The sequence below is a fragment of the Cebus imitator genome, unplaced genomic scaffold (genome assembly GCF_001604975.1).
Source record: "Cebus imitator isolate Cc_AM_T3 unplaced genomic scaffold, Cebus_imitator-1.0 Scaffold60, whole genome shotgun sequence".
NCBI classification, from domain to species: Eukaryota; Metazoa; Chordata; class Mammalia; order Primates; family Cebidae; genus Cebus; species Cebus imitator.
In genome coordinates, this window is record NW_016107375.1 from 938869 (window position 1) to 950779 (window position 11911).

Consider the following 11911-nt stretch of genomic DNA (forward strand, 5'->3'; position numbering starts at 1 on the left):
TTCTGTTCCATTGGTCTATATCTCTGTTTTGGTACCAGTACCATGCTGTTTTGATTACTGTAGCCTTGTAGTATAGTTTGAAGTCTGGTAGTGTGATGCCCCCTGCTTTGTTCTTTTTGCTTAGAATTGACTTGGCTATGCGGGCTCTCTTTTGGTTGATATGGAGGAATCTTAAATGCATATTGCTAAGTGGAAGAAGCCAATCTGAGAAGCCACACACTATATAATTCTAAGTATATAACATTCTGGAAAAGTAAAAACGATGGAGACAAAAAGATCAGTGGTTGCCAGGAACTGGCAAAGAGAGAAAAAGAGGTAAACTTGTATAGCACAAAGAATTTTTAGGGCAGTGAGGCTATTCTATATGATACAGTAATGATGGGTAGATGCCATTATACATTTGTCAAAACCACAGAACTGTACAAACCAAAGTGTGAGCCCTAAGGTAAACTGTGGACTTTAATAATAGTATATCAATATTAGCTCATCAGCTATAACAGATGTGTCACACCAATGCAAGATATTAATAATGGGGGAACTGAAGGGGGAAAGACAGAAGTGAATGGGAATTCTTTGTATTTTTTGTTAAATTCTTCTGTTATCCTAAACTCTTTTTAAAAAATTTAAACCTCCTCAGCAAAAAAAAAAAAAAAAAAAAAAAAGGGCGAGAGAGTACTCTTTCTGTGTCATTGTTCCCTTTTGCTGTCTTTGACTGTTGTTTACTTGAAAGTGTAATGCTGAGAACTGCTGTATCCATCCCATCTTGCAACTCTGAAGGCACAAAGTAGAGAACAAAATTCAGCACCTTGAGGTGAGCAGAATTAAACAAAATAAAACAACAGTAAAGTTGTTTTTAAAGACTTTGAAGGTTTGAATTAACTGTCCCTAAAACTGTCCTATCTCCAACTTCTTGTTGTAAGAAAATAAATTTCTCATTGTTTACTTTTAATCGGTCATTTGTCAGCAGTTGAAAACATAGTAATGAAAATATGACAATTAGCCCACTTTGTACAGAGGCAAACATGTTAGAAGCTCAGCTACTTGCCCAAGAACATACAGCTAGAAAGTCTGAGATTCAAGCCTGGGTTTCCTAACTCCTGACGGTCTAGTCTTTCAGTCTAATGTGTACTTCTCTTGCTTTTAACCAACAGAATATGACAAAGGTGTTAGAGAGACTCTTATTGCTGGCTTGATGAAGTAAGTGGCCATGTCATAGAAGAAAAGAACTGTGGGTAGTCTCTAGGATCTGCAGGGGACATCTAGGATCTGATGGTGGCCTCCAGCAGATAGCATACAAAAATGCTCGGACTTCAGTTGTGTAGTCCACGGAAATGAATTCTGCCAGTATCAAGAATGAGATGGAAGCAGATTCTTTCCCACTGAAGCCTCTAGATGAGAATGCAGCCTGGCTAACACAGTGAGCGCAGCCTTGTGTCCCTAAGCAGAGGACTAGTTAAGCTATGCCTGGACTCCTGACATATAGAAATTGTGAAATAATTAATGAATGATGTTTAAGCTACTAAATTTGTAGCAATTTGTTACACAGGAATAGAAAATGAATACACTATTCCCTGCATGAGCCACATTTTGATTTTCCATAATTATCTAAATTATGTTTTGCAAATTATGACATTAACACAAATATTAGACCTTAGATGGATAAACAATGGTTCTGGAATGAAGCTAGCAAGGGTTCTTATCTTCTTGCTTTGAGCTGCAGGAAAATACAAAGAAAGATGTCTTTTGAACAGAACATAATTAAATCGTCTTTCTTGAGACCTGTGTCAATCTGATTAGCACACAGATTGTTTTTTCATTTGGCTCCTCTGGGTTGTAAATATTTTCTATCCCACTTCCTTTTCCAGAAAGGACTTATGATACTAAACAGCAAAATATTGTTAGGACCAAATGATTTGTTTCATAGTTTCTTTTAATAAAAAGCTTATCCCATTTTAAAGCGGCACATACATCTGATTTTATATTTCCCTTTCTAAAATAGCAACTTTTATGTCCTTTAAATTCACAGATCTCAGGTAAGCAGGGCCATTCCAGTTAATAAGCCTCCGCTACAGACCAAAGTCAAAGTCTCTTTCATTATGGAGATGTAGCTAATGCAGCCTGGTGATAATGTTGCTGGAATTTTCCTTAGTTCAGCTAAAGACAGGGTTGTTGTCCATCCCATGGTCACAAAACTTTAGGCTCGCAGATGGCTTAAAGTGTGAGTAAAGTAGGGTTTTACTGGGTGAAAATGGAAAAAAGGGGGAAACAGGGAGACTCGCAAGGGCAGGGTCCCTCCATTAGAGCACTTCCTGCCAGACTATTTTGAATCCCAGGTTCCACACAGGAAGAGGAGGGACCAGACTCCTTCTTGCTGCTAAGGACATAAGCTTCCCAAGGCTCCATCTCAGTGGGCAGGCTGGTTGGAGTTTCTCCAGGGACCCCCTCCTACCTGGCTGTTTCATTCCCTTCTCTAAAGAAGTACATCTAACTGACGTTAGATTAAGGATAAGGACAAAGACTGTTCTTAACTGCTCCCTGCTGTTGGGGTTCTGTTTTGGAAAAACAACAGTCAGACTCCCTCAGAGACCTATCTAAGGGTTCCGGCAGAAGGGGCCATTGTCAGAGACTCCGGTTGCATGACTATTTGGAGTGTGATGGCCTGAAGGCAAGAAGAGACAAACTGGGTTATTAGAAAACGTGTCAAAATGAAACAAGGGGAGGGGTAAGGACAGCTCAAAAATTCTGAGGCTTTTTACTAGTTTTCACAGGAATAGGGAGGCCAAAAGCCCAATTAAAAAACTTTACCCTTTGGCCGGCATGTTGGGCTTCTAGGTTCCTTTCCCCTGAGCCCAATCCTAAGCCAACCAGTTTGGGAAAACTGGTTGGGAAATTAACTCTTTTCAGTTTGGAGGGTGCATTTGAGGGAGTGTTCCATAGTACAGATGCACAATTACCTATCAGTGAAGAGAGAACTGAAGAGAAGAATGGAAAAAGAAGGTGTTTTTTGTTTTTGTTTTTTTGAGATGGAGTCTCGCTCCTGTCGCACAGGCCGGAGTGCAGTGGTGCGACCTTGGCTCACTGCAGCCTCCACCTCCTGGGTTCAAGCAATTCTCCTTCCTCAGCCTCCCAAGTACCTGGGACTACAGGCATGTGCCACCATGCCCAGCTAATTTTTGTATTTTTAATAGAGGCAGGGTTTCGCCATATTGGCCAGGCTGGTCTTGAACTCCTGACCTCAGGTGATCTGCCCACCTTGGCCTCCCAAAGTGCTAGGATTACAGGCATGACCCACCGCGCCTAGCTAGAAGGTGTTTTTAAAAGAAGTCCCAAGGGTTCAGGATGCATTTGAAAGGGGTACAGACTGAAGATGAGTGGCTACCCATCTAGAAAGAAGGGAACAGGCATCCCTTGTTTCCTTATCTTCCTAGCAGATACCGGGTATGTGAGGGACAGAGGGAAGAGTATCCTCTTTCCCTCTTCCGTCCTTGCATCCCTGAGTCCCAGTGACCCTGGCGGGTCCTGCTATGAGTGCCAAAATGGTTTGCACCCATGAAGCAGGGAAGGCCTAGAGAATAGGAATTATCTGTTCTCACCTATGCCCCTATCCCCGCTACTGTCGTGTCGATAGCCTTGGCGTTCCCTAGACCTCATTTATGCCATGGATATTAACATGGCTTTTATCCATGAAACAGAAAGCTTGGGGTTGGCTTAATTGGCAGGAATCAGCCATGCTCACCTGCACTGTACCTTTTAACCTCTGTTGTCATTTGTCTCTGGATCCCTCAGATTCAGTTTTCTTTTCTAGGACTTTGACCTGATGCTTGGAATTGAGTCTGAGACAAAAATGTATTTCGGTGTTGCAGGGGAGTTGCATGGACTGCTTATCATAAGCCAAATGCTAAAGTGAAACTGTGGAACTGAGTCCTTTTCCAGTAGGAGAGTGGAAAGGATGTCTTGTGACACACCCTGTTAACTGGTGGCTATAGTTATGCTTGTGAGGATTTGGGTACATGGTGCTTGGCTTTGGTTAGTTCCCTTGGTCTTTCTTTCCCAAAAGGGAACCTTATAGTGATGAGCTTCCTATTTGTTCCCATCATCTGGCAGGATTTGCAGGATAATTGCTCAGAACTAGAATATTGATCCAGATTTTTATATTACCCATCCCTCTTGTTCTTTCTGAGCTGCAGCCAGAGATTGCTGGTAGGTTCACAGGAACAAGCAGGGCTAGTCTAAAGTGTAGGCAAAAACTTAAAAACACCTTATGAGTTTAGAATTTAATGACAGATGTATAATAAGTTTGATAAGCTCTGGAACATGATTTCTCTGTCTCCAGTCCTCGTTTGTTAAAAAAAAAACAACAAATTATGATAGGACCGAGTGGTTTGCAAAATAGACTTTAGTCTTATACTTGGCCTGATTATTTGCATAAAGTACAGCAAGAATAATTATTTCTACTAGCCCTTTCGGATTGGCTTTGGTGGAACTGTGTTCCCCACGGAATGTCAGATAAGATCTTTTAAAGCCGAGCCAAATATGGGTTTATATCCTCAAATACCTGTGAGTTGGGTGATCCTCTCCTCTTAAGGTCCCAAGATAAACTTGGAGCTCCCAGACCTGTTAGAAATTGACATTCTTTATTTACCATGGGTCAGGAATCCTGTACAGGGACTGTGAAGACAAGGGCATGAGGCCGGTTTCCCCATGGGGCTTTTATTGGCTCTGCAGTTTGAGCTTGACTCCTTAAAGGGAAGCATACTCTTCCAGTCAAAGCCTTGGTAAAACAACCATTTCCTCCAATTCTGTCGTGTTGCAAAAGAAAAATGATTTTTTTTTTTTTTTGAGACAGAGTCTTGCTCTGTTGCCAGGCTGGAGTGCAGTGGTGTGATCTTGGCTCACTGCAATCTCTGCCTCTGGGTTCAAGCAATTCTCCTGCCTCAGCCTCCCAAGTAGCTGGGACTACAGGTGCATGCCACCACACCCAACTGATTTTTGTAGTTTTAGTAGAGACAGGGTTTCATCATGTTGGCCTTGCTCTCTTGACCTCATGATCCACCAGTCTTTGGCCTCCCAAAGTGCTGTGATTACAGGTGTGAGTCACTGTGCCCAGCTGAAAACTGAATTCTTATTTCACTGATGCAAACACCTATATTGCCACAGGTTAAGAATACTCACAGATAGGTTCTAAATTCTGGAGGAACCAGGCAGAGAGAAGCAAACATGCTCCAAATTTTGATCATAGGTGTATACCTTGCTTAATTATTAAAGGCAGTAAATAGCTCAAAATAAGTTTCCTTGACTCTGAAAAACAAAACAAAGGTCAGCAATATTCCAAGCAAAAGTCAAAAAGGTTGCTTCAGCTTCCTGAGTTCAGTCCATTTAGTTAACTCTTGTTTTGCTCGATATTCATAAGCATTTCAGTTTCTCATGAGTTCTGTATATTTTCCTGTATTATAAGGTCACAACATCCAATTATCAGAAGCATGTATTTGAGAGAATCTGTCAAAGTCCTACAGCTTATTATAGACCATCTTTTGAAAAGGATTAAAACAAAAAAACCACTGTCTGTGAATAGCAAAATGTCCAGGGTAGTTACAGTTAGAAACACAAAGGACAAAGAGGTTTGGCTGTCTTCTGTGGTTTACAATAACTTAACATAATCTTAATTATAATTGATAGCATATGCTCAGACTTTAGAATTTTAGCAATCTCATACACAATTTTGGAACATACATTATCATTATTCACCAAGATATAAACTAAAGAAAATTGAGCATCATTTTGGCAATTCCATGTACCTGAACATGTCAAATAATCTGGTTTACCTCTCATTTCTGGGCACTTGAGGAGCCCTCTGAAGTACCTGAAAAGCTAGGTGCCAGGGAAGACAATTTTGAAACTGAAGTTTGATTTTGGGAAGGCTGTTAAATGTTTGAGGTTTAAAGACTTGATATGAAATAGAATTCCAGATTACCATAAATTATTTATTTTGTCAAAGAGCAGATTAGCACCTTAGGAAAGCCTTGTTATGCTTTCATTTCAATACTCAATTTACAGAAAAACCATGTAATACCCTTTTTTGAATTTAGCTGGAATAATTTTGAATGCCCATTTTAGCTGGGGTAATATCTAATTCTAGTTTTGATTTGCATTTCCCTGGTGATATTGATGTTGTGCATTTATTCATATGCTTGTTGGCCATTTGTGTGTCTTCTTTTGGTATATGTCTATTCATGTCCTTTGTCTACTTTTTAATGGAATGGTCTGTTAGTTTTACTGTTCAGTTGCTTTAATTCCTTGTATATTCTGGATATTAGTTTCTTATCAGATAAATAGTTTGCAAATATTTTCTTATTCTACAGATTGTCTCTTCACACTACTGATTGTTTCCTTTGTTGTGTAGAAGCATTTTAGTTTAATAGCATCCCATTGGTTTATTTTTGCTTTTGTTTTCTGTGGTTTTGAGCTTTTGTCCTTAAAATCTTTGCTGAGACTAATGTCCTGAAGTGTTTTCCCTATCTTTTCTTCTAGCAGTTTTATAGCTTTGGGTCTTATGTTTAAGTCTTTACTCCATATTGAGTTGCTTTTTGTATATCCATTATTCAGCATATGGATATGCAGTTTTCCCAGCACCATTTATTGAAAAGGGTGTCCTTTCCCACATGTATGTTATTGATACCTTTGTCAAAAATTGGTTGGCTGTAAGTAAGTGGATTTATTTCTGGGCTCTCTATTCTGCTCAATTGGTCTAGTGTCTACTTTTATACCAATATTATACAGCTTTGATTACAAAAGCCTTGTAATACATTTTGAAGTTTGCTAGTGTGATGCCTCTAGCGTTCTTCTTTCTGATCAGGATCTCCTTGGCTATTTGGGTTCTTTTTTGGTGTCATACAAATATTAGGATTGTTTTTTCTATTTCTGTGAAAAATATCATTAGTATTTTGATAGAGATTGATTGAATCTTTAGATTCCTTTGGGCAATATGGCCATTTTATAATATTAATTCTTCTGATTCATGAGCATGGGATGTATTTCTATTTATTTGTGTCCTCTACAATTTTTTTCATCAATGTTTTGTAGTTGTCCTTGTAGAAGCCTTTTATTTCCTTGGTTAAATTTATTCCTAGTTTGTGTGTGTGTGTGTGTGTGTGTGTGTGATTATTTTTGTAGGAATTATAAGTGAGATTGCCTTCTTGATTTTATTTCAGCTAGTTCATTATTGGTGTACATATTTTTGTATGTTGATTTTATATTCTGCAACTTCACTGAGTTTATTTATCATTCCTAAAGAGTATTATGGTAGAGGCCTTAGGTTTTTCTAAATTTAAGATCATGTAATTTGCAAAGAGGGACAAATTTATTTCCCCTTTTTCAATTTGAATGCCTTTTATTTCTTTCTCTTGGCTGATTGCTCTGGCTAAGACTTCCAGTACTATGTCGAATAGGAGTGATAAAATTTTGTTCCATTTCTTAGAGGAAAGGCTTTCAACTTTCCTCCATAATGTTAGCTGTGGTTTTGTCATATATGGTCTTTATTATATTGAGGGTGTTTTTCTTCTACCCCCAGTTTATTGAGAATTTTTATCATGAAGGGACGTTGAGCTTTATCAAATGCTTTTTCTATATCAATTGATATGATCATATGGCTTTTGTGCTTCATTCTGTAGATATGATGCATTGCATTTATTGATTTGTATATATTGAACCATCCTTATATCCCTGGAATAAATCTCACTTGATAATGGTGTATTATCTTTTTGGTATGCTGTTGGATTTGGTTTGCTACTATTTTGTTCAGAAATTTTGCATTTTTTTTTTTTTTTGACATAGATTCTCACTCTGTGGCCCAGGCTGGAGTGCAGTGGCATATCTCAGCTCACTGTAACCTCTGCCTCCTGGGTTCAAGCAATTCTTCTGCCTCAGCCTCCCGAGTAGCTGGGATTACAGGCATGCACCACCATGCCCCGCTAATTTTTTTTGGTATTTTTAGTAGAGATGGGGTTTCATCATATTGGCCAGGCTGGCTTCGAACTCCTGACTTGGTGATCTGCCCACCTCATCTTTCCAAAGTGCTGGGATTATAGGTGTGAGCCACTGTGCCTGGCCTGCATTGATATTTGTAATGGTTAATATCAAGTGTTAACTTGATTGGATTGAATGATGTAAAGTATTATTTCTGGGTGTGTCTGTGAGGGTGCTGCCAGAGAAGATTAACATTTGAGTCAGTGAACTGGGAGAGGAAGAACCACCCTTAATGTGGGTGGGTACCATCCAATCAGCTGCCAGAAAGGCTAGAAAAAGCAGGCAGAAGAAGGTGGAATAAGCTAGCTTGCTGAGCCTTCCAGTTTTAATCTTTTTCCTGTGCTGGATGTTTCCTGCCCTTAAACATCAGACTCCAGATTCTTTGGCCTTTAGACTCTTGGACTTACAGCAGTGGTTTTGCCAGGGGCTCTCAGGCCTTCAGCCATAGACTGAAAGCTGCACTGTGGGCTTTCCTACTTTTGAGGCTTTGGGACTCGGACTGAGACACTACTGCCTTCCTTGCTCCTCACCTTGCAAACAGCCTATCATGGGACTTCACTTTGTGATCATGTGAGTCAATTCTTCTTGAATAAACTCCCTTTCATGTAGACATATATCCTATTAGTTCCATACCTTGGGAGAACCCTGACTAATACAATATTTATCAAGGACATTGTCCTGTAGTTTTCTTCTTTTTCTTGAATCCTTGTCTGGTTTTATTGAAAGGGTAATGTTGGCCTCACAGAATGAGTTAGAGAGAATTCCCTCCTCTTCAATTTTTTGGAAGAGTTTGAGAAGATTTGGTGTTAGTTCTTTATAAGTTTGGTAGATTTTGGCAGTGAAGACATCTGGTTCTGGGCTTTTCTTTGTTGTGAGACTATTTATTACCAATTCAATATTGTTACTCATTATGGTCTGTTCAAGTTTTTTATTTATTTCTTCCTGCTACCGTCTTGGTAGGTTGTATATATCCAGGAATTTATCTATTTCCTCTAGGGGCTGCCCAGCGTGTTAATGTATAGTTGTTCATAGTAGTCTCTGATGATCTGTATTTCTATGGTGTCAATTATAATATCATTTCTTGTTTCTGATTTTGTTTATTTGGGTCTTTTAGCTTTTTCTTCATTAGTCTACCTAGTAGTTTATCAATTTCGTTTATCTTTTCAAAAAAAATGAATTTTCATTTTTTTGATTCTTTATATTGTTTTTCTATTCTATTCTGTTCTATTCTTTTTTTTTTTTTTTTGAGACAGAGTCTCTCTCTCTCCCAGTCTGGAGTGCAGTGGCATGATCTTGGCTCACTGCAACTTCTGCCTTCCAGTTTCAAGCAATTTTCCTGCCTCAGCCTCCCATGCAACACCACACCTAGCTAACTTTTCATATTTTTGGTAGAGACAGGGTTTCACCATGTTTGCCAGGCTGGTCTTGAACTCCTGACCTCAAGTGATCTGCCCACCTTGGCCTCCCAAAGTGTTGAGATTACAGGCATGGGCTGCCATGCCAGGTCTCTTTATATTGTTTTTCTAGTCTCTATTTTGTTTAGTTCTGCTTTGATTTCTACTTTCTTTTTCTTCTATTAATTTAGGGTTTGGTTTGTTCTTGCTTTTCTAGTTACTTGAGGTGTGTTATTAGACTATTTGAAATCTCTCTGCAGTTTTGATGTAGGAATTTATTGCTATAAACTTCCCTCCCAGCACTGTTTTTGCTGTATTCCATAGGTTTTGGTATGTTGTGTTTCCTTTTTCATTTGTTTCAAAAAATCTTTTTATTTCCTTCTTAATTTCTTTATTGACCCAATGTCACTCAGGAGCATGCTGTTTCATTTCCATGTGATTTTACCGTTTCCAAAGTTCCTCTTGTTATTAAGTTCCAGTTTTATTCCAGCATGATCTCAGAAGATGCTAGATATGATTTTGATTTTTAAATTTGTTGAGAATTGTTGTGGTCTAAAATATGGTCTATCCTAAAGTGAGTTCCATGTGCTGATAAGAAAAATGTGTATTCTGCAGCTGTTGGATAAAGTGTTCTGTAAATGTCTCTTAGGCCCATTTTGTCTGAAATGTAGTTAAATCTAATGTTTCTTGTCTGAAATGTAGTTACATCTAATGTTTCTAAAGTTTTATGCATTTCAATTTTTGGTCTATCTGACCTGTGTAATGCTGAGAGTAGGGTGTTGAAGTTCCCAACCATTATTGTATTGGAGCCTGTCTTTCCCTTTTAATCTAATAATATCTGCTTTATATATCTGGGTGCTCTAGTATTGAGTGTATATTTATGTAAAATTGTTATATCCTTTTCTGAATTGATTCCTTTAACATTACATAGTATATTAGTCAGGGTTCTCTAGAGAGGCAGAACTAATAGGATAGATGTACATATAAAGGGGAGTTTATTAAGGAGTATTGACTCACACGGTCACAAGGTGATGTTCCACAATAGGGCTTCTGCAAGCTGATGAGCAAGAAAACCAGTCCAAGTCCCAAAGCTGAAGAACTTGGAGTTCAATGTTCAAGGTCAGGAAGCATCCAGCATTCTGGCCTATACCTTTCTCCAGCATGGGAGAAAAGTATAGGCCAGAAGACTAATCTAGTCTAGTCTTTCCATGTTCTTCTGCCTGCTTTTATTCCAGCTGTGCTGGCAGCTGATTAGATTGTGTGAATTGAGGGTGGGCCTGCCTTTTCTAGTCCACTGACTCAAAGGTTAATCTCCTTTAGCAACACTCTCACAGACACACTCAGTAACAAAACTGTGCATCCTTCAGTCCAATCGAATTGATGCTCAATATTAATCATCAAACATAGTGACCTTCTTTGTCTCTTTACCATTTTAACTTAAAGTCTGTTTTATATGACATAAGTATAGATATTACTGCTTGCTTTTGGCTTCCCTTTGCATGAAATATCTTTATTCCATTGCTTTGTTTTCAGTCTATATGCCTTTACAGGTAAAATGAGTTTCTTGAAAGCAGCATATAGTTGGGTTATGGTTTTTCATCCATTCAGCCAGTCTGTATCTTTTAAGCAGAAAATTTAGTCTGTTTACATTCAAGGTTATTATTGACACTTGAGAACTTATTCCTGACATTTTGTTGTTTTCTGCTTGTTCTATATATCCTTTGCTCACTTCTTTCTTATTGTTTATCATTGAAGCTTGTGATTTTCAGTAGTTGTAACATTTGAGTTCTTTCTCCTTTTTGTGTGCTTGCTTTACTAGTGAGTTTTATATGTTCATGTGTTTTCATAATGGTAGACTATAAGAAATGCTTAAAGGAGTCCTGCACTTGGAAGTGAATCATCCTTTCACTTCCAGGTGTAGAACTCCCTTAAACAGTTCTTATAGGGCTGGTCAAGTGGTGATAAATTCTGTCAGTTTTTGCTTGTCTAGGAAACACTTTATTTCTCCTTTTTTTAAACATAAGAATATTATTTTTTATTATGAAGTCAGCATTGATGTAAAAAAATGTTACTATACTGTGTTGATGAGATGAACTGTAATAACAAAATGTTCATATTTCCTTCTACATCTCAGACCTCTTCAACTAAGTTTGGATGAGGTAAGAAAATTGAAAGGTGACCAGGCACGATGGCTCATGCCTATAGTCCTAGCACTCTGGGAGGCGAAGGTGGGTGGGTCACCTGAGACTAGCCTGGCCAAAATGGTGAAACCCTGTCTTTACTAAAAATATACAAATTAGCCAGGTGTGGTGGCATGTGCCTGTAGTTCCAGCTACTTGGGAGGCTGAGGCAGGAGAATTCCTTGAACTGGGGAGGTAGAGGTTGCAGTGAGCTGAGATTGTGCCACTGCACTCCAGCCTGGGTGACACAGTAAGGCGTTGCTGGGTATAGTATTCTTGGCTGACAGTTTTTTTTTTTTTCCAGTATTTTGAATA